The 22850-nt window shown below is 40.3% G+C and overlaps 1 long non-coding RNA gene across 1 annotated transcript; it reads left to right on the forward strand.

The window, feature by feature from the left end:
• The first annotated feature begins 1405 nt into the window (after window positions 1-1405).
• On the forward strand, window positions 1406-3185 carry LOC145875680 (uncharacterized). Its single transcript, XR_014391292.1, has 2 exons — window positions 1406-1582; window positions 1979-3185. It is a non-coding gene; the product is annotated as an uncharacterized LOC145875680 (long non-coding RNA).
• The last annotated feature ends 19665 nt before the right edge of the window (window positions 3186-22850 follow it).

Genomic DNA, 22850 nt, shown 5'->3' on the forward strand with positions numbered 1-22850 from the left:
AAAACAAACTCCACATGCATTTGTAGGTAGCTAGCTAACAGCCATGGAGGAGGGTGAAAGGATAGCAGCCCCAACTGTCAGTGAGAGAGGAGGCTATTCTGGATAGGGCAGGTACTTTTGTGTAGTTCCTGTCCCTAGAAGTGAGGACGGAGATAATAGTAACATAATATTCAGTGTGGTGTAATTTGACTATAATGAAGTCTGTTTCTTGTGAGGTTTTCTGTCCTCAGATAAAGAGCTCTATGAAAGCCAGTCTACATATGAAGAGGTCCCAATGAAGAGCAGTGGTTCTCAGTCCTGGGGACTCAAAGAGGGGCACATTGTTGTTTTTGCCTTCACACTGCACAGCTGATTCAAATGATCAACTCATCATCAAGCTTCAAGTGGTATTTATGTATTCATTTGTGATGCTATCCTTGATATGATCCTGTTATTGTCACATGCTACACATGTACATATGTGTGCCCATGCATCTATCAATCCAATGTTATCATGATTTGTTATCAGGGATATTATACTTTAGTAATCCACAATGACCTGGTGATGTAACAGTCTAATAATTACATTGTCTTCCATATTCCTACAGATACCTTGTAACTGGAGATCCCTTCAGAACGATTGCCTACAGTTACCGTGTAGGGCACTGCAAGGTTGGGTGACCAGGGTCATCTGGGACTGCCTCCTGGAGGAATTCAGGTGTGTGAAGGCTACCTGTGTCCTGCGTAACTTCATGAGGATGGACACGAGGACCAGGAGGGGATCTGCAGCTCGCCGCCGTGTGCCAGAGGAGGAGTCTGCTGCTCTGCAGGATGTTTCAAGGATGGGGTCCAACAACGCAGCAAGAGAGGCAATCCGTGTGCAGGAGATCTTCACCTCCTACTTCTTCAAAGAGGGTGCTGTTCCCTGACATCACCATAGACGTCACTATGCACAACCAAAAGCTCTTTTAAGAGCCATTCACATTGCAATAAGAGTATTCTTCCATTTACTGAGCTATGTCAACTGCAGTTATTCAATTCACAGTTTCTCTCCCTTTGATTTCTACTTCTCAGGTGAGGGTGCTGTTTAGGTAAGGGTGTGATGTCTGTGCAAAAACAAAACAGGCTATTTTGAATCACCCATATTGAAAAAATGTAGAACAATTAGACACCCTATAACCCACACCTACACACTCATGTATCAATCGGATTGATGGATTGTGTTGTGCAGTAAACAGGTTCAGGTGTATAACTGTGGCTCCTTCCACCTTCAAAGAATAGGCAAGAGGGCCAACCATGGAGAATAGTAAGACACTTCATTATTTCTATAACTACACTATATTGTTTGTCCTTGTGGGTCCATTATGTTTTTCAGCATAAAGTACTCTGCAGCCACTTAGTGTGGTGTGGACACCAGGTGAGGCCACACACAGATTCCTGTTGAACACTGTCGCTTTAACTACCTTATTTTCTCAATAACAGTCTCTCTCCTTCACTTCATCCCTCTCTCCTCTTCTCCCTAAATCCTCTAGGTTATATCAGCTGTGTCGACGAACCCCTCCTGCATCTGAACTGGCTACATAGAGGGCACAGCATGATCAGAGGTGAGAGGTCACTTGGTCAGGTCAACAGGAAGTATTATTAAAGAGATGCTTTACATTGAAATACAGACAGAGATGCAGTAGTCCCAGAGTGAATGATCCCAGGTCAGTTTATATTATAAAGGAAGTATTATTAAAGAGATGCTTTACATTGAAATACAGATAGAGATGCAGTAGTCCCAGAGTTAATGATCCCAGGTCAGTTTATATTATACAGGAAGTATTATTAAAGAGATGCTTTACATTGAAATACAGACAGAGATGCAGTAGTCCCAGAGTTAATGATCCAAGGTCAGTTTTGCATTTCACCTCCTGATTGATGACTAACAATGTTAGAATAAAAAATAAAAACACAAGGTTTAAACATGCTCTCTCTCTCCATCTGTCTCTCGTCTGCAGGTATGTTTTGATGTGAGAGGATGCCAACCCCCAGTCCCGTCATCACCACCTCACCTGCTTTTAAGAACCTTTGGGCCGACGAGAGACACTATTATGTAATTGTGATGAACTGAGAGAATATTTATGTAGCACTGTGATTCATTAATCATGTGCTGCCTTCCCTGCTCCTATGTGCTTACCTCTTTCCCTTTCTGTCTTTTACACCTCTCTCACCACCTCCTCTTTCTTCCTCTGTTTTTATAATGCACAACAGATGTGCATTGAAGTACAGATTGAACTTGTATTTATAACATAACTGCTTTCTTCTGCTTTAACTGCTTTCTTCTGGAAAATGTCAAGTCCAAGATGGACAAAGGGGGCGTTGTCGGGGCTGTGTTTCTGGACCTAAGGAAGGCTTTCGATACTGTTAACCATGAGATTCTCATCACAAAATTGTCCAAGTTCAACTTTTCCCCCGATGCCTTGAGATGGATGAAATCATACCTGTTACATCCTCAGAAAGCATGAGCTCCTGAGTTGGGAAGATCTTGTGCAATACACCGACGCATGTCTTGTATTCAAGATCCTAAATGGCCTGGCTCCCCCTCCACTCAGTATTTTTGTTAAACAGAAAACCCAAACATATGGCAGCAGATCCACAAGGTCTGTCATGAGAGGTGACTGTATAGTTCCCTTAAGGAAAAGCACCTTTAGTAAATCTGCTTTCTCTGTGAGAGCTTCCCATGTCTGGAATACACTGCCATCAGACACACATAACTGCACCACACATCACACTTTCACAAATTGCATGAAGACATGGCTAAAGGTCAATCAGACTTGTGAACATAATCCCTAGCTGTGTATTACCACTTTCCATGTTGTCTGGAGCTTGTGAGGTGTGGAAACACTTTGTTGCTTTTATAGATTTTGTCTTGTTGCTTTTTGTTCTATGTTGCTCTGTCTGTATGCTACATCTTGCTTGTCCTATGTTGCTCTGTCTGTATGCTACATCTTGCTTGTCCTATGTTGCTCTGTCTGTATGCTACATCTTGCTTGTCCTATGTTGCTCTGTCTTTATGCTATGTCTTGCTTGTCCTATGTTGCTCTGTGTATGCTCACTGTTCAATGATTGTCTATGTTGTAATTGTTTTTAATAACCTGCCCAGGGACTAGAAGTTTAAGATGCGATGGAACGGTTGACGAAAAAAAAAAAGTCACAGAAAAAATATATTGACTGATATTGATTTATTTAAGGGGGGGGGGGGGGGGGGGGGGGGCTAATGAATATTTTAGGACCAGCGATGTTCCTTATTCCTACCCTTTAACTTTTGTCTGACAAAATAAACATTTTACTCAACTGCGTTACCCACTCCAGTCAGCAGATGGCGGTCTGGGAATTTAACGCGATGCTGTTGGTGTGACGTATAATCTAGTGGACGGAACTCTTCTTTCAACAGAAGCAACAGTTAGTCAGACACCACGGTAGCTTGCTAGACAAAATAGCCGAACCGATAAAGCTCTTTAGACGCGTTAGTGTATATTAGCCTCTGTGTTTAAAACCCACTTCTGTGGTCTAGTTAGTTATCCGATTTAATTTCATATTTACGGTGTTGTTGTTATTATTCAGCTAGCGGGCTGGTTAAGTTAGCATTAGCCCAGCTAGCTAACATCTCCGACCATGCGGTCACTGAGCTACTCTCCTCCTGTTAAAGAAGAGGACATCACAGTAAAACAAGAAGTAGAGGGTGAGGCCGTTACTGTGAAAGAAGAAAAAGATGCGTTCAGAGTGAAAGAGGAGGAGGATGTTACAGTAAAAGAAGAGGAGGATGCAGTTTATGGAGTGAAAGAGGAAGAGGGGGAGATGACTGTTACATCGATAGAGGAGGAAACTGGACATCTGGGCCCGGTTTCCCAAACGCATCTTAAGGCATCCAATGGTTCTAACGGTGAACTTAGCCATAAGATGGTTTTGAGAAACCGTTCCCTGATTAACACTAGTAAGTACTGTCTTAAATACAGAGGCACAAACTCTGCAGTTGTTGAACTGATGTGTGGTGTTAAAGTGGAAATATGCAATAGCTACATCCATATTGTGACTTTTATATTAGTTATTTATAGCCATTGATTCTTGAAGAATATAACACATGTCTCATGAGCTTAGTTCAACTGTTGTACCCCATCAGAACCCCAAATAAGCTTTTTTTTACTCCAATGTTTAGAAATGTAAACCAACACTGTATAGCCTCAACATAGTTAAAACTATAATGTTGATATCATGGATGGTCAGGCCTTGCATCCATAGGTCAGTCTATGAATGTGAAAGTAGTTACATTTCTCCAACCCCATAATCATCTTATAACCAAAACAGTGGTGGAATGACAGCTTTGTTGTTGTATGAACGGCAGATTGGTTGATTGTGTGAGTTATTTCAACAGTAACAAAATGGCTGCCCAGAGGCTTGGTTTGGTAAACAGCTGAGGGATGGGGGAAGGAGGAGTGTAACCACTCAAAATTATTCATCCAGGATGTCATAATGATAGTTTAACCAGGTTTCTAGGATATATAGTATATTCTAGAATTCATCCATGATGTCATAATGATAGTTTAACCAGGTTTCTAGGCTATATAGTATATTCTAGAATTCATCCATGATGTCATAATGATAGTTTAACCAGGTTTCTAGGATATATAGTATATTCTATAACTGCCAGTGTAGATTTCCTGTGGAGGCAAATTATTAGAGCTGTTGATAAGTCATTGTATAATATTCAGCCAATTGTTTTTCATGCCATTACATTAAAGGCAAGACATACCTAGATTAAATTACATTCATGAATTGGTTTGAAACCTTTGTTTTAAACCCTTCTCAAAATTGGTGCCTTGCCGGATTTGTAAAAAATGGATTGTCATGAAACTCTATTTTTTAAATGTATTTAAATGTAACCTTTATTTAACTAGGCAAGTCAGTTAAGAACAAATTCTTATTTACAATGACTGCCTACCCCGGACACCGCTGGGCCAATTGTGCGCCGCCCTATGGGACTCCAAATCACGGCCGGTTGTGATACAGCCTGGATTTGAACCAGGGTGTCTGTAGTGAAGCCTCAAGCACTGAGATGCAGTGTCCTCTGCGCCACTCGGGAGCCCCAACATCATGTTCTAGTGCTGTCCCCAACTAAAATACATCTTGGTCAACCAAGAGTCATCTGCTCTTTCTACCAATCACCCCATGTGTTTTAATAAAATCAACTATATGTACTGAACTTGTCTGATGCTTTAAGCATGCTATTTGATTAAATAATTTAAACACACAAATGACTGGAGGGAGCCAGTCGTCAACATGACCTGACCGGAGGGAGCCAGTCGTCAACATGACCTGACTAGAGGGAGGGAGCCAGTCGTCAACATGACCTGACTAGAGGGAGGGAGCCAGTCGTCAACATGACCTGACTAGAGGGAGGGAGCCAGTCGTCAACATAACCTGACTAGAGGGAGGGAGCCAGTCGTCAACATAACCTGACTAGAGGGAGGGAGCCAGTCGTCAACATAACCTGACTAGAGGGAGGGAGCCAGTCGTCAACATAACCTGACTAGAGGGAGGGAGCCAGTCGTCAACATAACCTGACTAGAGGGAGGGAGCCAGTCGTCAACATAACCTGACTAGAGGGAGGGAGCCAGTCGTCAACATAACCTGACTAGAGGGAGGGAGCCAGTCGTCAACATAACCTGACTAGAGGGAGGGAGCCAGTCGTCAACATAACCTGACTAGAGGGAGGGAGCCGACCAGTTCTGAAAGCCTTTCGCCGCACCCTCATTCTACTCCTCTGGTGATGTAGAGGTTATCCCAGGCCCTGTGTGTCCCCAGGCGCTCTCATTTGTTGACTTCTGTAACCGTAAAAGCCTTGGTTTCATGCATGTTAACATCAGAAGCCTCCTCCCTAAGTTTGTTTTACTCACTGCTTTAGCACACTCCGCCAACCTTGATGTCCTTGCCGTGTCTGAATCCTGGTTAGGAAGATAACCAACAATTCTGAAATTTCCATCCCCAACTACAACATTTTCCATCAAAATGAGAGGAGTTGCAATCTACTGCAGAGATGGCCTGCAATGTTCTATCATACTTTCCAGGTCTAAGCCCAAACAGTTGGAGCTTTTAATTAAAAAAATGAATCTCTCCAGAAATAAGTCTCTCACTGTTGCCGCCTGTTACAGACCCCCCTCAGCTCCCAGCTGCCCTGGACACCATATGTGAATTGATTGGCCCCCATCTATCTTCAGAGTTTGTTCTGTTAGGTGACCTAAACTGGGATATGCTTAACCTCTCTAGGGGGTGTGGGACGCTACCGTCCCACATGGCCAACATCCAGTGAAATTGCAGAGCACCAAATTCAAAAACAGAAATACTCATTATAAGAATTCATAAAACATTCAAGTGTTATACATCGGTTTAAAGATTAACTTCTTGTTAATCAAACCACGGTGTCAGATTTCAAAAAGGCTTTACCGTGAAAGCATACCATGCGATTATCTGAGAACAGCGCCCAGCAGACAAATCATTAGTAACAGTTACCAGCCAAGTAGAGGAGTTACACAAGTCAGAAATAGCGATAAAATGAATCACTTACTTTTGATGATCTTCATATCGTTGCAACTCACAAGACTCCCATTTACTCAATAAATGTTTGTTTTGTTCGATAAAGTCTCTCTTTATATCCAAAAACCTCCGTTTTGTTCATGCGTTTTGTTCAGTAATCCACAGGCTCAAAGGCAGTCACTACAGCCAGACGAAAAATCCTAAAAGTATCAGTAAAGTTCGTAGAAACATGTCAAACGATGTTTATAATCAATCTTCAGGTTTTTAGCCTAAATAATATATAACATTTCAACCGGACAATAACGTCGTCAATATAAAAGGTAAACAAGAAAGGTGCGCTCTCGGTCTCGCGCATGAAAAATCTCTGAGATACTGAATGGTCCACTCATTCAGAGTGGTCTTACACTCTCATTTTTCAGAATACAAGCCTGAAACTATTTCTAAAGACTGTTGACATCTAGTGGAAGCCATAGGAAGTGCAATTTGAGGCCTAAGTCAATGGAATCTGTATAGGCAGTCAATGGAAAACTACAACAACAACAAATCCCACTTCCTGGATGTATTTTTCTCAGGTTTTTGCCTGTCATATCAGTTCTGTTATACTCACAGACATTATTTTAACAGTTTTGGAAACTTTAGAGTGTTTTCTATCCAAATCTACCAAGTTTACTTTGGCACGCTTTTCATCCGGAGGTGAAAACAGTGCCCCCTACCCTAGTGAGGTTAACACCCCGGCCGTCCTACAATTCAAGCTAGATGCCCTCAATCTCACACAAATTATCAAGGAACCCACCAGGTACAACCCCTAAATCTGTAAACATGGGTACCCTCATAGATATTATCCTGACCAACTTGCCCTCCAAATACACCTCTGCTGTTTTCAATCAGGATCTCAGCGATCACTGCCTCATCGCCTGCATCCGTTATGGGTTTGCGGTCAAACGGCCACCCCTCATCACTGTCACATGCTCCCTAGAACACTTCTGCGAGCAGGCCTTTCTAATCGACCTGGTATACATATTCGTCGCCAAACCCACTGGCTCCAGGTCATCTATAAGTCTTTGCTAGGCCGACTTCACTCAGCTCACTGGTCACCATAGCAACACCCACCCATAGCACGCGCTCCAGGAGGTATATCTCACTGGTCATCCCCAAAGCCAACACCTACTTTGGCCGCATTTCCTTCCAGTTCTCTGCTGCCAGTGACTGGAACGAATTGCAAAAATCGCTGAAGTTGGAGACATATATCTCCCTCACTAACTTTAAGCATCAGCTATCTGAGCAGTTTACCGATCGCTGCAGCTGTACACAGCCCATCTGTAAATAGCCCATCCAACTACCTACCTCATCCCCATGTTTTTATTGACTTTTTTTGCTCTTTTGCACACCACTATTTCTACTTGAACATCTATCACTCCAGTGTTAAATTGTAATTACTTCGCTACTATGGCCTATTTATTGCCTTACCTCCGTACTCCATTTGCACACACTGTATATAGACTTTTCTATTGTGTTATTGACTGTACGTTTGTTTATCCAACGTGTAACTGTTGTTTGTGTCCCACTGCTTTGCCTTATCTTCACCAGGTCACAGTTGTAAATGAGAACTTGTTCTCATCTGGCCTACCTGGTTAAATAAAGGTCAATATATATATATATATCGTAACTTTATTGACACCCAAATGGATACTGTCATTAATGCGGTTCTTCAATAATTACACATAATAATTAATACTGTAGCTGTTTAGTTAGTGACATGTTCAACTATCATCAGCTGATCCAGGAAATCATTTTCTGAATGACAGTCGCATGACAAACATCACGACATGCAACAACAACCAAAGTGCTTCTTCTTTCATTACTCTGGTAAAGAAAGTTATGCTGTGCTGCACATTGGATCCAACATCCCTAACAAATTCATGTTTATAATGTGCTATTGTCTGGTTGATTTACAGTGGGGTCTCGTTAGTCTGTTTGGAAACAGAGATACTTAGCTCATAATGTGTAGAGAACTGTTCCTTGATGGATAGGCTATTGTACAACACAGAGCTATTTTCCTATATTTGTTGTTAGGTGATGTTATGGGCAAATTTTGCAAACAAACAGTGTACAAACCCTCATTGTCACCTTGATGGAAAAGCCAAAGAGCATTTTTTTCTGGTTGAAGTGTTTTTTTAAGTACAAAGCGGTTGATTTGCGACAATAACGCAAACATATTAAGCAGGAGATTCAAACGAGCCTTACAATTATAATCCAAAGTAGTGTGAAATGAACTCATAAGCAACCTGGAAATGGAGGTTACTCCCCTGAGTTTTCCCCCATTCACATTCAGAATACATTGTGAAAAACGAAAATCTTTTCTCATCATTTTTGCTCCAGGCAGATATACTACATCCATAACTAGTGGTTTCCTCATTACCAGATATACTACATCCATAAATATCGGTTTCCTCATTAGTGGGGAGGAGTTTCTACAACCAAATTGCATGTGCATCGCCCTCATGCCGCAATTTTAGCTAACACAGAAAGGGGCCTATATTGGAGACCAAAAGTCGTCTGGCACACTGCTTAGAGTTTCAACAACATGAATAACTTATTTCTAGCCTACAATCTTAATGTTACTACTAATGTGAAAACAAGACAAAATATGACTATTCTTGCTCATTTTAAGACAAATGTCAAATAATTTTAACATTCATTACAGACGTCAATTGTTGTCCAACATCATGGCTACGCTGTTGGCATGACCTTTTAGAGTGGATTTCTGCTGTTGTGGGCCTTTAATCATCTGTCTGACTTTGTTGTTCACACAGGAGAGATACTTCACTATCTTGGATCCTCTGGGGAGCCTCAACAACCTCATGATGCTGACAAGGCAGAGAAGAGTCTCTCCAGATCAGAACACCTCAGGAAACACCTGCAGAGATGCACAGGGAAGAGAACTCACCGCTGCTCTGAGTGTGGGAAGAGATTCACCTCATCAGGCATTAAAATGCATCAGAGAACACACACAGGAGAGAAATCTTACAGCTGTGATCAATGTGGGAAGAGTTTTAGTCAATCTTGCCATCTGGTATCACACCAGAGAACACACACAGGAGAGAAATCTTATATCTGTGATCAATGTGGGAAGAGTTTTACTATATCTAGCTCTCTGACTGTACACCAGAGAATACACACAGGAGAGAAACCTTATAACTGTGATCAATGTGGGAAGAGTTTTGGTACATCTAGCCATCTGGTATCACACCAGAGAACACACACAGGAGAGAAACCTTATAGCTGTGATCAATGTGGGAAGAGTTTTGGTCAATCTGGAGCGCTGACAGTGCACCAGAGAACACACACAGGAGAGAAACCTTATAGCTGTGGTCAATGTGGGAAGAGTTTTGGTATGTCTAGCCATCTGGTATCACACCAGAGAACACACACAGGAGAGAAACCTTATAGCTGTGATCATTGTAGGAAGAGTTTTACTACATCTGGCTCTCTGACTGTACACCAGAGAACACACACAGGAGAGAAACCTTATAGCTGTGGTCAATGTGGGAAGAGTTTTGGTCAATCTGGAGCGCTGACAGTGCACCAGAGAATACACTCAGGAGAGAAACCTTATAACTGTGATCAATGTGGGAAGAGTTTTGTTTCATCTAGCCATCTGACTAAACACCAGAGAATACACACAGGAGAGAAACCTTATAGCTGTGACCAGAGATAATCTGATTAAAGATCTCTGATCAAACATCAGAAAATACATGAAGGAGTTGTTTCATGATATCAATGAATTAATGTCACAATGTAGAATGTTTTAACATTGTAGAAGGAGTATTTTAATGATGTCACAATGTAGAACCCTAAACGTTTGTCCCCTGTTCTATTGATTTCAGCATGATATGGATATTAGCCTCAGGGGGAAAATCCAGGCTCTGAAATGGAAGAATTACTATTTATGAGATTTAACAAAAAGTGACTAACAAAAAAAGAGCTGTGTTACACTTACCACGTTGGTGACCCACTGGAATCAAAATCCATCACTTCAAAATGTAGCTAGCTGTTTTCTATAAATTGTCCTCTAACCAGGGATGTACACATTATTCCCAGATTCCGTGTGATTTTTGAGCTGTTAGTTTTAACAGGATGTGCAACCTCATCTCCCTCCTGTCGTACAAATGATTTCAACATGATATTGATGAGTGATGACAAATAAGTGTTGTGTTCCTTTGTTTAGTGACCCCTACATTTAAATGCATCACTCCAAAATGTAGCTGACTGTCTTCTGCAGGTTGTCCTCTAACCCGTGAGGTAAAATACATCTGCCATTTCCATATGTTTATTTTTTAGTTGTGTTAGTTTCAACAGCACGTACAACCTGATTTCCCCCCTAATCGATATTAGTGATTTATTGCTACTTGTCAAAACAACAGTGTTTTTGGTGCTTGTACAGTTTTATAAGGTGCTTGTTTTAAATAATACAAGTAATATGATTATTGTGACAGATGTTTGTGTATGTATTACATTTTATGTTTAGGTTTTCAATTTATCACAAACTGTTTCTGCATTTGTACTACTGATTTGGACACGTTTAAACTGTGACATTGGGGATATCTCACCTAGCAAAATGTCGTTGAAAATAAGACTATGCCCGACATTCAATATAAGTTTGGTTTTAGTTGAAAGTTGAAAAGAAAACAATTTAATTTCAACATACTTACAGCCTAAACACATAGTCACAGTACAATAATCAAATATATGAGCAATCCTACATCACTCCAGTATTTATTTACAACATTCCACTACTGAAGAAGCATGACTCAAATCACCTCATATTTCAAACATTAAGCCTGACAAAGATACATTTTATGCCTCGCCATTAAGTGAATTATTGCTAATACATATTAACAAAGGGGTGTACATTTGGTTTTTATATTTCATGTTTAATATTCATGTAAGATCTAGTAATCATAATTATTTATGCAACCAACTGACAATTTTTGGGTACAATTATATTGACATTGTTATCCTGCTTTTAGAATATCAGGGTTCATTCTCAGATGTGCCAACCCAAATGTACCAGAGCATGACATTGGGGACTGGGCCCCGATCCAACAACATGCCTATCTAGTGAACCCTGAAAAGAGAGAGAAGCTCTGCAGTGAGGTGAAAAGTTACTATGGATATTGCAGGAGTTTCCTCTTGAAATCAGACATGTCTGTGGTAAGGACAACTTGGTTGCTGATTGTCTCAAGGTGGGCAGTTAAAAAGATTTGTGTTTTGTGTTTAGGCAGTGTGTTGCCATGGATCTTTATTTATTATAACTGCACGTTTTTCCGTATTGGAGATGAGTTTTGTTTGGGCTCGTTCCAAGAGGACGAGAGTTCTAGAAGCTAGTGGGATTTAGGAAGACGAGAGTTCTAGAAGCTAGTGAGTTTTAGGAAGACGAGAGTTCTAGAATCTAGTGAGTTTTAGGAAGACGAGAGTTCTAGAAGCTAGTGAGTTTTAGGAAGACGAGAGTTCTAGAAGCTAGTGAGTTTTAGGAAGACGAGAGTTCTAGAAGCTAGTGAGTTTTAGGATTCTATAGTAAGAAAAAGGATAAGGATCAAAAATATTTCGATTGTATATATATATTATTTAGAAATGTGTTTTTCTTGTTTTTAAATGCTGACACGTCTAGCTCGTTAGCCCGTCTAGCTCGTTAGCCCGTACAGCTCGTTAGCGCGTCTAGCTCCGTCAGCCCGTCTAGCTCGTTAGCCCGTCTAGCTCGTTAGCACGTAGGACGCACTGATTGGTGTCACCTCGTTAGTCAGTATGTGTTACACCTGTGCTGGCTTGTCCATCTCGTTAGTGGGAAGGTGTTTCACCTGAGCTGGTCCAGGTTCTATTTAAGAGTGTCTGGCCCAGTGCTCCAGTTGTCTTGATACATGTGGCGAGTCAACACCTTTAGTTGCTCCACCTTTTTGGTTTGCTTCCTGTCTTTAAGTTTGGTGTGGGTTTTTCTTTTGTTTTCCTCTTCTTGGGCAGATTTAGTGGGTCTCATGGTGGGTGTCTTTTAGGTCCCAGTTGTTGTTACTAGTCAACTTCCAGTGGACACCCCCATAGTGTCTTTCAGAGCCCCTCCTAAAAAAACAAGTTATATTTTGGGTTGGATGTTGCATCATATTGTTGATATTTTAATCAATGGCATTTCCTTACAATGCTCATTAGTCTTTCAGTTGTTATTATTGTTTTTTATCCTCATATTTGTGTACTAAATATTTCTGATTATTCACATTTAGGTGCCAGGTGTAACTGAGGCCATAGATGCTCCATATACATTACTTTGAGTGTTTTATATAATATGACTAAATGTGTTTCTGTGTTGCAGGGACAGTCAATAAATGGAACAGCAATGCCACAGAACATGACATAAGCAGAGCTGTGGGAGACCACCTCAAGCCCCTGGTAGAGCCGGGGGTGGTGTTTACCACTCCACCACGCCTTCAGCAGGCTGGAAAAGTGGGATTGATACAGTTTTTCATACTAAGGTGGACCAATAGTTTGTTGATTGGTCAGTCATTGGGTTAATTTGTTTTACAATATGTTCAAATCAAATCAAGCTTTATTTATAAAGCACATTTCAGACATGGATGCAACACAATGGCTTCACAGGAAAAAACTATGAAAATAATCAGAAATATTTAGACGGGCTAACGAGCTAGACGCGCTAACGAGCTAGACGTGCTGACGGAGCTAGACGCGCTAGACGTGCTAAAGTCCAACCTCAAAACATAAATGGAAAAACCAAAGCCTGTAACACCTTCCCCTTTAAGACAACAAATATATCCTATATTTTTGTTGGACAAGTTTGCTCACCACCAACAGAAAACAACTTCCATTTCACATTATAATCAACTAAAATGATTCCCTTCTACAATATAAACATGGTGTCTACTGGCTGTCAACAATTAAAAACAAGAAAAAAAATGTCTAAATAATATACAGTATCTTTTCTCCTTCATCTTTCGTTCTATACAATCCTTCCTTAGCTTCTAGAACTCTCGTCCTCTTGGAACGAGCCCAAACAAAACTCATCTCCAATAGGACACAGACATGTCTGATTTCAAGAGGAAACTCCTGCAATATCCGTAGTAACTTTCCACCTCACTGCAGAGCTTCTCTCTTTTCAGGGTTCACTAGATAGGCATGTTGTTGGATCGGGGCCCAGTCCCCAATGTCATGCTCTAGTACATTTGGGTTGGCACATCTGAGAATGAACCCTGATATTCTAAAAGCAGGGCAACAATGTCAATATAATTGTACCAAAAAATTGTCAGTTGGTTGCATAAATAATTATGATTACTAAATGTTACATGAAATGAAAATATGAAATAGCCCCAATGTCAAAACACAGTTTTAACGTGTCCAAATCAATACGCAGAAACAGTTTGGGATGAATTGAAAACCTAAACATAACATGTGCTATATACACAAACATCTGCCACAATAATCATATTACTTGTATTTTTTTTAAACAAGCACCTTGTTTTGACAAGTAGCAATAAATCACTGATAATCAATTAGGGGGGAAATCAGGTTGTACGTGATGTTGAAACTAACAACTAAACAAAACACATGGAAATGGGAGATATATTTTACCTCACTGATTAGAGGACAACCTGCAGAAGACAGTCAGCTACATTTTGGAGTGATGCATTTAAATTTAGGGGTCGCTAAACAAAGGAACACAACACTTATTTGTCATAACTCATCGATATCATGCTAAAATCATTTGTGTGACAGAAGGGAGATGAGGTTGCACGTCCTGTTAAAACTAACAGCTCAAAAACCACACGGAATCTGGGAATAATGTGTACATCCCTGGTTAGAGGACAATTTGTAGAAAACAGCTTGCTACATTTTGAATTGGTGCATTTTGATTCCAGTGGGTCACCAACGTGGTAAGTGTAACAACTTTTTTGTTAGTAACTTTTTATTAAATCTCATAAATAGTAACTCTTCCATTTCAGAGCCTGGATTTTCCCCCTGAGGCTAATATCCATATCATGTTGAAATCAATAGAACAGGGGACAAACGTTTAGGGTTCTACATTGGGACATCATTAAAATACTCCTTCTACAATGTTAAAACATTCTACATTGTGACATTAGTTCATTGATATCATGAAACAACTCCTTCATGTAAGTAGTTTCTGACATTTGATCAGAGATCTTTTATCAGATTATCTCTGGTCACAGCTATGAGGGTTCTCTCCTGTGTGTGTTCTCTGGTGTTTAGTCAGACGACGAGACTCAGTAAAAAACTCTTCCCATACTGATCACAGCTATTCGGTTTCTCTCCTATGTGTGTTCTCTGGTGTTTAGTCAGACCCCCAGACTCAGTAAAACTCTTCCCACACTGATCACAGCTATATGGTTTCTCTCCTGTGTGTGTTCTCTGGTGCACTGTCAGATGGCCAGATTGAACAAAACTCTTCCCACATTGACCACAGCTATAAGGTTTCTCTCCTGTGTGTGTTCTCTGGTGTAGCGTCAGAGTGCTAGATGCAGCAAAACTCTTTCCACATTGATCACAGCTATAAGGTTTATCTCCTGTGTGTGTTCTCTGGTGTAATGTCAGATGGCCAGATTGAACAAAACTCTTCCCACATTGACCACAGCCATAAGGTTTCTCTCCTGTGTGTGTTCTCTGGTGTAGATTCAGATTGGTAGATGCAGCAAAACTCTTCCCACATTGATCACAGCTATAGGGTTTCTCTCCTGTGTGTATTCTCTGGTGCACAGTCAGTTCTCCAGATCGACCAAAACTCTTCCCACATTGATCACAGCTATAAGATTTCTCTCCTGTGTGTGTTATCTTGTGTTGAGTCAGAATGTTAGATGTAATAAAACTCTTCCCACATTCATCACAGCTATAAGGTTTCTCTCCTGTGTGTGTTCTCTGGTGTTTAGTCAGACCCCCAGACTCAGTAAAACTCTTCTCACACTGATCACAGCTATACGGTTTCTCTCCTGTGTGTGTTCTCTGGTGTGATGTCAGATTGCCAGATTGAACAAAACTCTTCCCACATTGATCACAGCTAAAAGATTTCTCTCCTGTGTGTGTTCTCTGATGAATTTTAATGCCTGATGAGGTGAATCTCTTCCCACAGTCAGAGCAGCAGTGAGTTCTCTTCCCTGTGGGTCTCTGCTGGTGTTTCTTGAGGAGTTCTGATCTGGAGAGACTCTTCTCTGCCTTGTCAGCTTCATGATGTTGTTGAGGGTCCCCAGAGGATCCACGATAGTCCCGCCTCTCTCCTGTGTGAACGGCAAAGTCAGACAGATGGTTAAAGGCCCACAACAGCAGAAATCCATTGTTTATTTGAGGTAAAAGGTCCTACCCATGAAGTTGTACAACAATTGACGTCTGTTCAATTATTTGACAATTAAGACAGTCAACTTAGCAACAATCATATTTTGTCTTGTTTTCACATTAGTAGTAACTAGAAATAAGTTATTCATGTTGTTGAAACTCTAAGCAGTGTACCAGACGACTTTTGGTCTCCAATATAGGCCCCTTTCTGTGTTTGCTAAAATTGCAGCACGAGGGCGATGCACACACAATCTGGTTGTAGAAACTCCTCCCTGCTAATGAGGAAACCACTAGTTATGGATGTAGTATATCTAGTAATGAGGAAACCACTAGTTATGGATGTAGTATATCTGGTAATGAGGAAACCACTAGTTATGGATGTAGTATATCTGGTAAGGAGGAAACCACTAGTTGTGGATGTAGTATATCTGGTAATGAGGAAACCACTAGTTATGGATGTAGTATATCTGGTAAGGAGGAAACCACTAGTTATGGATGTAGTATATCTGCTAATGAGGAAACCACTAGTTATGGATGTAGTATATCTGCCTGGAGCAAAAATGGTGAGCTAAGATTTTAGTTTTTCACAATGTATTCTGAATATTACAGCGCAAGATCAGGAGTGCTACTCAAGGAAACTCACATTAACCTCTTGGGGCTAGGTGGGACGCTAGCGTGCCACCTGTGGTGCACTCCATCAACAGCAGGTGCATTTCAAGAGCGGCAAATTTGAATCCAAATAAATGTCAAAATTCAAATTTTTCAAAAATACAACTATGTTACACCATTTGAAAGATAAACATCTCCTTAATCTAACCACGTTTTACGATTTCAAAAAGGTTTTACGGCGAAAGCATAAATTTAGAGTATGTTAGGACAGTACATTTACAAGAGTTGTGTGTAATGTTTTGTCAAGTCAAAGACAGGGTCACCAAAACCATAAAACCAGCTAAAATGATACACTAACCTTTTACAATCTCCATCAGATGACACTCCTAGGACATTATGTTAGACAATGCATGCATTTTTAGTTCTATCAAGTTCATATTTATATACAAAAACAGCGTTTTACTATGGCATTGATGTTGAGGAAATCGTTTCCCTCCAATAACCGGCAGTCAAGTCAGCGTCAGAAATTAAATAATTAAAATTAGAAAACATTGGTAAAATATTATATTGTCATTTAAAGAATTATAGATTTACATCTTTTGAACGCAATCAACTTGCCAGATTTAAAAATAACCTTACTGGGAAATCACACTTTGCAATAATCTGAGCACTGTGCCCAGAAAAATACGCGTTGCGATACAGACTAGACGTCATGTTGGGGAGATCTAAAATCGAAAATACTATGTAAATAATCCATTACCTTTGATTCTCTTCATCAGATGTCACTTCCAGGTATCACAGGTCCATAACGAATGTAGTTTTGTTCAAAAAAGCTCATCATTTATGTCCAAAAATCTCCGTCTCGTTAGCACATGATGTAAGCCAGCCGGACTTCTCGTCATGAACGAGGGGAAAAAATATATTTCCGTTCGTTCAAACATGTCAAACGTTGTATAGCATAAATCATTAGGGCCTTTTTTAACCAGAACATGAATAATATTCAAGGTGGACGAATGCATAGCCTTTTATAACGTATTGGAACGAGGGTACCCAACATGAAGTAGCGCGCCAGGTGTCTAATGGGACATCACCGTTCCATGGCTCTTGTTCGGTCAGATCTCCCTCCAGAAGACTCAAAACACTTTGTAAAGGCTGGTGACATCTAGTGGAAGCAATAGGAAGTGCCAAAATATTCCTAAACCCCTGTGTTTTTCAATGGGATAGCTTTAAAGTCAATACAACACATCAGGTATCCACTTCCTGTCAGAAAATGTCTCAGGGTTTTGCCTGCCAAATGAGTTCTGTTATACTCACAGACACCATTCAAACAGTTTTGGAAACTTTAGAGTGTTTTCTATCCATATATAATAAGTATATGCATATTCTAGTTACTGGGTAGGATTAGTAACCAGATTAAATCGGGTACATTTTTTTTATCCAGACGTGCAAATGCTGCCCCCTAGACCCAACAGGTTAAGCTCTGTGTCTATTCACTACTTCACCACCATGGGGGAAAACTCAGGGGAGTTCTCATAGGCTGACAGCAAAAATAGCCTCCATTTCCAGGTTGCTTATGAGTGCATTTCACATTACTTTTGGATTATAACTGTAAGGCTCGTTTGAATCTCCTGCTTAATATGTTTGTGTTATTGTCGCAAATCAACTAATTTATACTTAAAAAACACTTCAACCAGTAAAATGCTCTTTGGCTAGCTTTAACATCAGCCTGACAATGAGGGTTTGTACATTTGCATCTAGACGTTCCGCTAGCGGAACGCCTCACTAATATCCAACGGTAGAGCGTGGCGCGGAATACAAAAACCTTAAAAATGCTATAACTTCAATTTCTCAAACATATGACTATTTTACACCATTTGAAAGATAAGACTAAGTATCTCTGTGTCCAAACAGACTAACGAGACCCCGCTGTAAATCAAGCAGACAATAACACACTATAAACATCAATTTGTTAGGGATGTTGGATCCAACATGGAGCACGGCATAACTGTCTTTACCAGAGTAATGAATGAAGAAGCACTTTGGTTGTTGTTGCATGTCGTGATGTTTGTCATGTGACTGTCATTCAGAAAATGATTTCCTGGATCAGCTGATGATAGTTGAACATGTGACTGGAACTAAACAGCTACAGTATTAAGAATTATATGTTATTATTGAAGAACCACGTTAATGACAGTATCCATTTGGGTGTTGTCAATAAAGTTAAGATGACTCTTGGTTAGAACCATTGGATTTAGCAAACTCTGAAATGATTTAGGATTTCTGTGCCCATGAAAACTGTTTTCCCAGCGTAATATAAGGAGACACTAAATGTTACGTAATTAGAGAGCATTTCAGAGATCTGAATACAAAAAACTGTCTGACAGCAAGATCCAGTATTTAAGTTGAAGTTCATCATATGACAAGCTTAATGTTATGACTATAACTACTGTTCCCTGAAGGAGGGAAACTAGGTACAACATACAATTAAATCCTCATGTTATGACTATAACTACTGTTCCCTGAAGGAGGAAAACTAGGTACAACATACAATTAAATCCTCATGTTATGACTATAACTACTGTTCCCTGAAGGAGGAAAACTAGGTACAACATACTATTAAATCCGTGCCTCTCTGGAAGCCCCGCCTTCCACAGGTGATGAGCGTGAGGCTCGGATTTATTCCTTAAATTTAATACCGCTCTTCACCGACCCAGGAAAGGGCAGCGCCAAACACGTGTTGCACCTCGTTTCCCTCCTTCATGGAAGAGTAATTATAATCAAAGTTACACTCCCTTTCAGTCGGTCAACTTCGGTACAACATACTATGGGAAAATACAATCATTCCCCATGCCGACCCAATCGGATACTAAATGAAACGACCCCTGGCAGACCACCCAGACCTTACCCCGCAGTTTTGTCAATTTATTCATTGTCTTTTGTTTGAAACTCCTGTCAATGTTGAGTAAGGACGGGCACCTGATTACACATATAGAAGTAGGATTAATCTACCTGGCCTGTACACAAATGTAGGCCTATAAATGTGCCCATTTGGGGATGTCTGATAGTATTTCAACCTGGTCGAGAATAATTTTTATTTTATTAACCTCTTACATCTAGACGTTCCGCTAGCGGAACACCTGCTCCAATATCCAATGATAGGCGTGGCGCGAATTACAAATTCCTCAAAAATACAAAAACTTCAATTTTTCAAACATATGACTATTTCACAGCATTTTAAAGATAAGACTCTCCTTTATCTAACCACACTGTCCGATTTCAAAAAGGCTTTACAGCGAAAGCAAAACATTAGATTATGTCAGCAGAGTACCAAGCCAGAAATAATCAGACACCCATTTTTCAAGCTAGCATATAATGTTACAAAAACCCAGAAGACAGCTAAATGCAGCACTAACCTTTGATGATCTTCATCAGATGACACACCTAGGACATTATGTTATACAATACATGCATGTTTTGTTCAATTAAGTTCATATTTATATCAAAAAACAGCTTTTTACATTAGCATGTGACGTTCAGAACTAGCATACCCCCCGCAAACTTCCGGGGAATTTGCTAACAATTTACTAAATTACTCACGATAAATGTTCACAAAAAGCATAACAATTATTTTAAGAATTATAGATACATAACTCCTCTATTCACTCGATATGTCCGATTTTAAAATAGCTTTTTGGTGAAAGCACATTTTGCAATATTCTAAGTACATAGCCCAGGCATCACGGGCTAGCTATTTAGACACCCGGCAAGTTTAGCACTCACCAATATCAGATTTACTATTATAAAAGTTTGTTTACCTTTTGTTGTCTTCGTCAGAATGCACTCCCAGGACTGCTACTTCAATAACAAATGTTGGTTTGGTCCAAAATAATCCATCGTTATATCCGAATAGCGGCGTTTTGTTCGTGCGTCCCAGACACTATCCGAATGGTAAAGAAGGGTCGCACGCATGGCGCAATTCGTGACAAAAAAAATCTAAATATTCCATTACCGTACTTCGAAGCATGTCAACCGCTGTTTAAAATCCATTTTTATGCCATTTTTCTCGTAAAAAAGCGATAATATTCCGACCGGGAATGTCCATTTAGCTAAACAGAGGAATGAAAACAAACCTTTCGGTCGACGCGGGCACGAGCCTGAGTCTCACAGTACTGTAACCAGCCACTACCCAAACGCGCTACTTTGTTTCAGCCAGAGCCTGCAAAGCCACGATTCCGCTTTTTGCCGCCTTCTGAGAACCTATGGCAGCCGTAGGAAGTGTCACGGGACAGCTAAGATCCTCACTCTTCAATAAACAGAGACAAGAAGAACGACACCTTGTCAGACAGGCCAGTTCCTGCATGAAATCTTCTCAGGTTTTTGCCTGCCATATGAGTTCTGTTATACTCACAGACACCATTCAAACAGTTTTAGAAACTTTAGGGTGTTTTCTATCCAAAGCCAATAATTATATGCATATTCTAGTTACTGGGCAGGATTAGTAACCAGATTAAATCGGGTACGTTTTTTATCCAGCCGTGAAAATACTGCCCCCTAGCCATAACAGGTTAATACACGTGGGTGGTGTTTATATATGGAAAAATACACATTCGAAATTTTCAACCAATCGATTGGTAGAAACAAAATTAGACTCTTGGTTGGCCAAGATTTATTTTAGTTGGGGACAGCACTAGAAGATGATTTTGGGGCTCCCGAGTGGTGCATTTCAGTGCTTGAGGCGTCACTACAGACCCTGGTTCGAATCCTGGCTGTATCCCAACCGGCCGTGATTGGGAGTCCCATAGGGAGACGCACAATTGGCCAAGCGTCGTCCGTCATTGTAAAAAATAATTTGTTCTTAACTGACTTGTCTAGTTAAATAAAGGTTACATTTGAAAAATATAATAAAACATAGAGCATTCAGAAAGTTCAGACCCCTTCCCCTTTTCCACATTTTGTTAAATTACAGCTTTATTCAAATGTTTAATGCCCATCCAAGAGACTGTCGACCAATCATGTTCACATTGTCATGCTGTGACACGCAGTTCCTAAAATACATGTTATAAACTAAGCTAATTGTCCCAAAATCCCTTTTAAAAAGTCAGGGTACGAGTGAGAAACCGTCAAGGCACCAACTTTGAGAAGGTTCTAAAACAAAGGTTTCAAACCAATTCATGAATGTTATTGAAACATATAAATGTTATTGAATCTAGGTATGTTTCACCCTTAATGTAATTGAATCTATGTATACAGTTGAAGTCGGAAGTTTACATACACATTAGCCAAATACATTTAAACTCAGTTTCTCACAATTCCTAACATTTAATCCGAGTGGAAATTCTTCCCTGTCTTAGGTCAAGTAGGATCACCACTTTATTTTAAGAATGTGAAATGTCAGAATAATAGTAGAGAGAATGATTTATTTTAGCTTTTATTTCGTTCATCACATTCCCAGTGGGTCAGAAGTTTACATACACTCAATTAGCATTTGGTTGTATTGCCTTTAAATTGTTTAACTTGGGTCAAACGTTTTGGGTAGCCTCCCACAAGCATCCCACAATAAGTTGGGTGAATTTTGGCCCATTCCTCCTGACAGAGTTGGTGTAACTGAGTCAGGTTTGTAGGTCTCTTTGCTCGTACACGCTTTTTCAGATCTGCCCACAAATGTTCTATAGGATTGAGGTCAGGGCTTTGTGATGGCCATTCCAATACATTGTTGTCCTTCAGCCATTTTGCCACAACTTTGGAAGTATGCTTGGGGTCATTGTCCATATGGAAGACTCACTTGCAACCAAGCTTTAACTTCCTGACGGATGTCTTGAGATATTGCTTCAATATATCGACATACTTTTCCTTCCTCATGATGCCATCTATTTTGTGAACTGCACTAGTCCCTATTGCAGCAAAGCATCCCCACAATATGATGCTGCCACCCCTGTGCTTCACAGTTGGGATGGTGTTCTTCGGCTTGCAAGCCTCCCCCTTTTCCCTCCAAACATAACGATGGTCATTATGGCCAAACAGTTCTATTTTTGTATAATCAGACCAGATGACATTTTTTCAAAATGTACGATCTTTGTCCCCATGTGCAGTTGCAAACCGTAGTCTGGCTTTTTTTTATGGCAGTTTTGGAGCAGTGGCTTCTTCCTTGGTGAGCGGCCTTTCAGATATAGGACTTGTTTTACTTTGGATATAGATACTTTTGTACCTGTTTCCTCCAGCATCTTCACAAGGTCCTTTGCTGTTGTTCTGGGATTGATTTGCTCTTTTCGCACCAAAGAACGTTAATCTCTAGGAGACAGAACGCGTCTCCTTCCTGAGCGGTATGACAGCCGTGTGGTCCCATGG

Source organism: Salmo salar, unplaced genomic scaffold (genome assembly GCF_965601325.2).
Source record: "Salmo salar unplaced genomic scaffold, fSalSal1 ptg000306l, whole genome shotgun sequence".
Classification (NCBI taxonomy): Eukaryota; Metazoa; Chordata; class Actinopteri; order Salmoniformes; family Salmonidae; genus Salmo; species Salmo salar.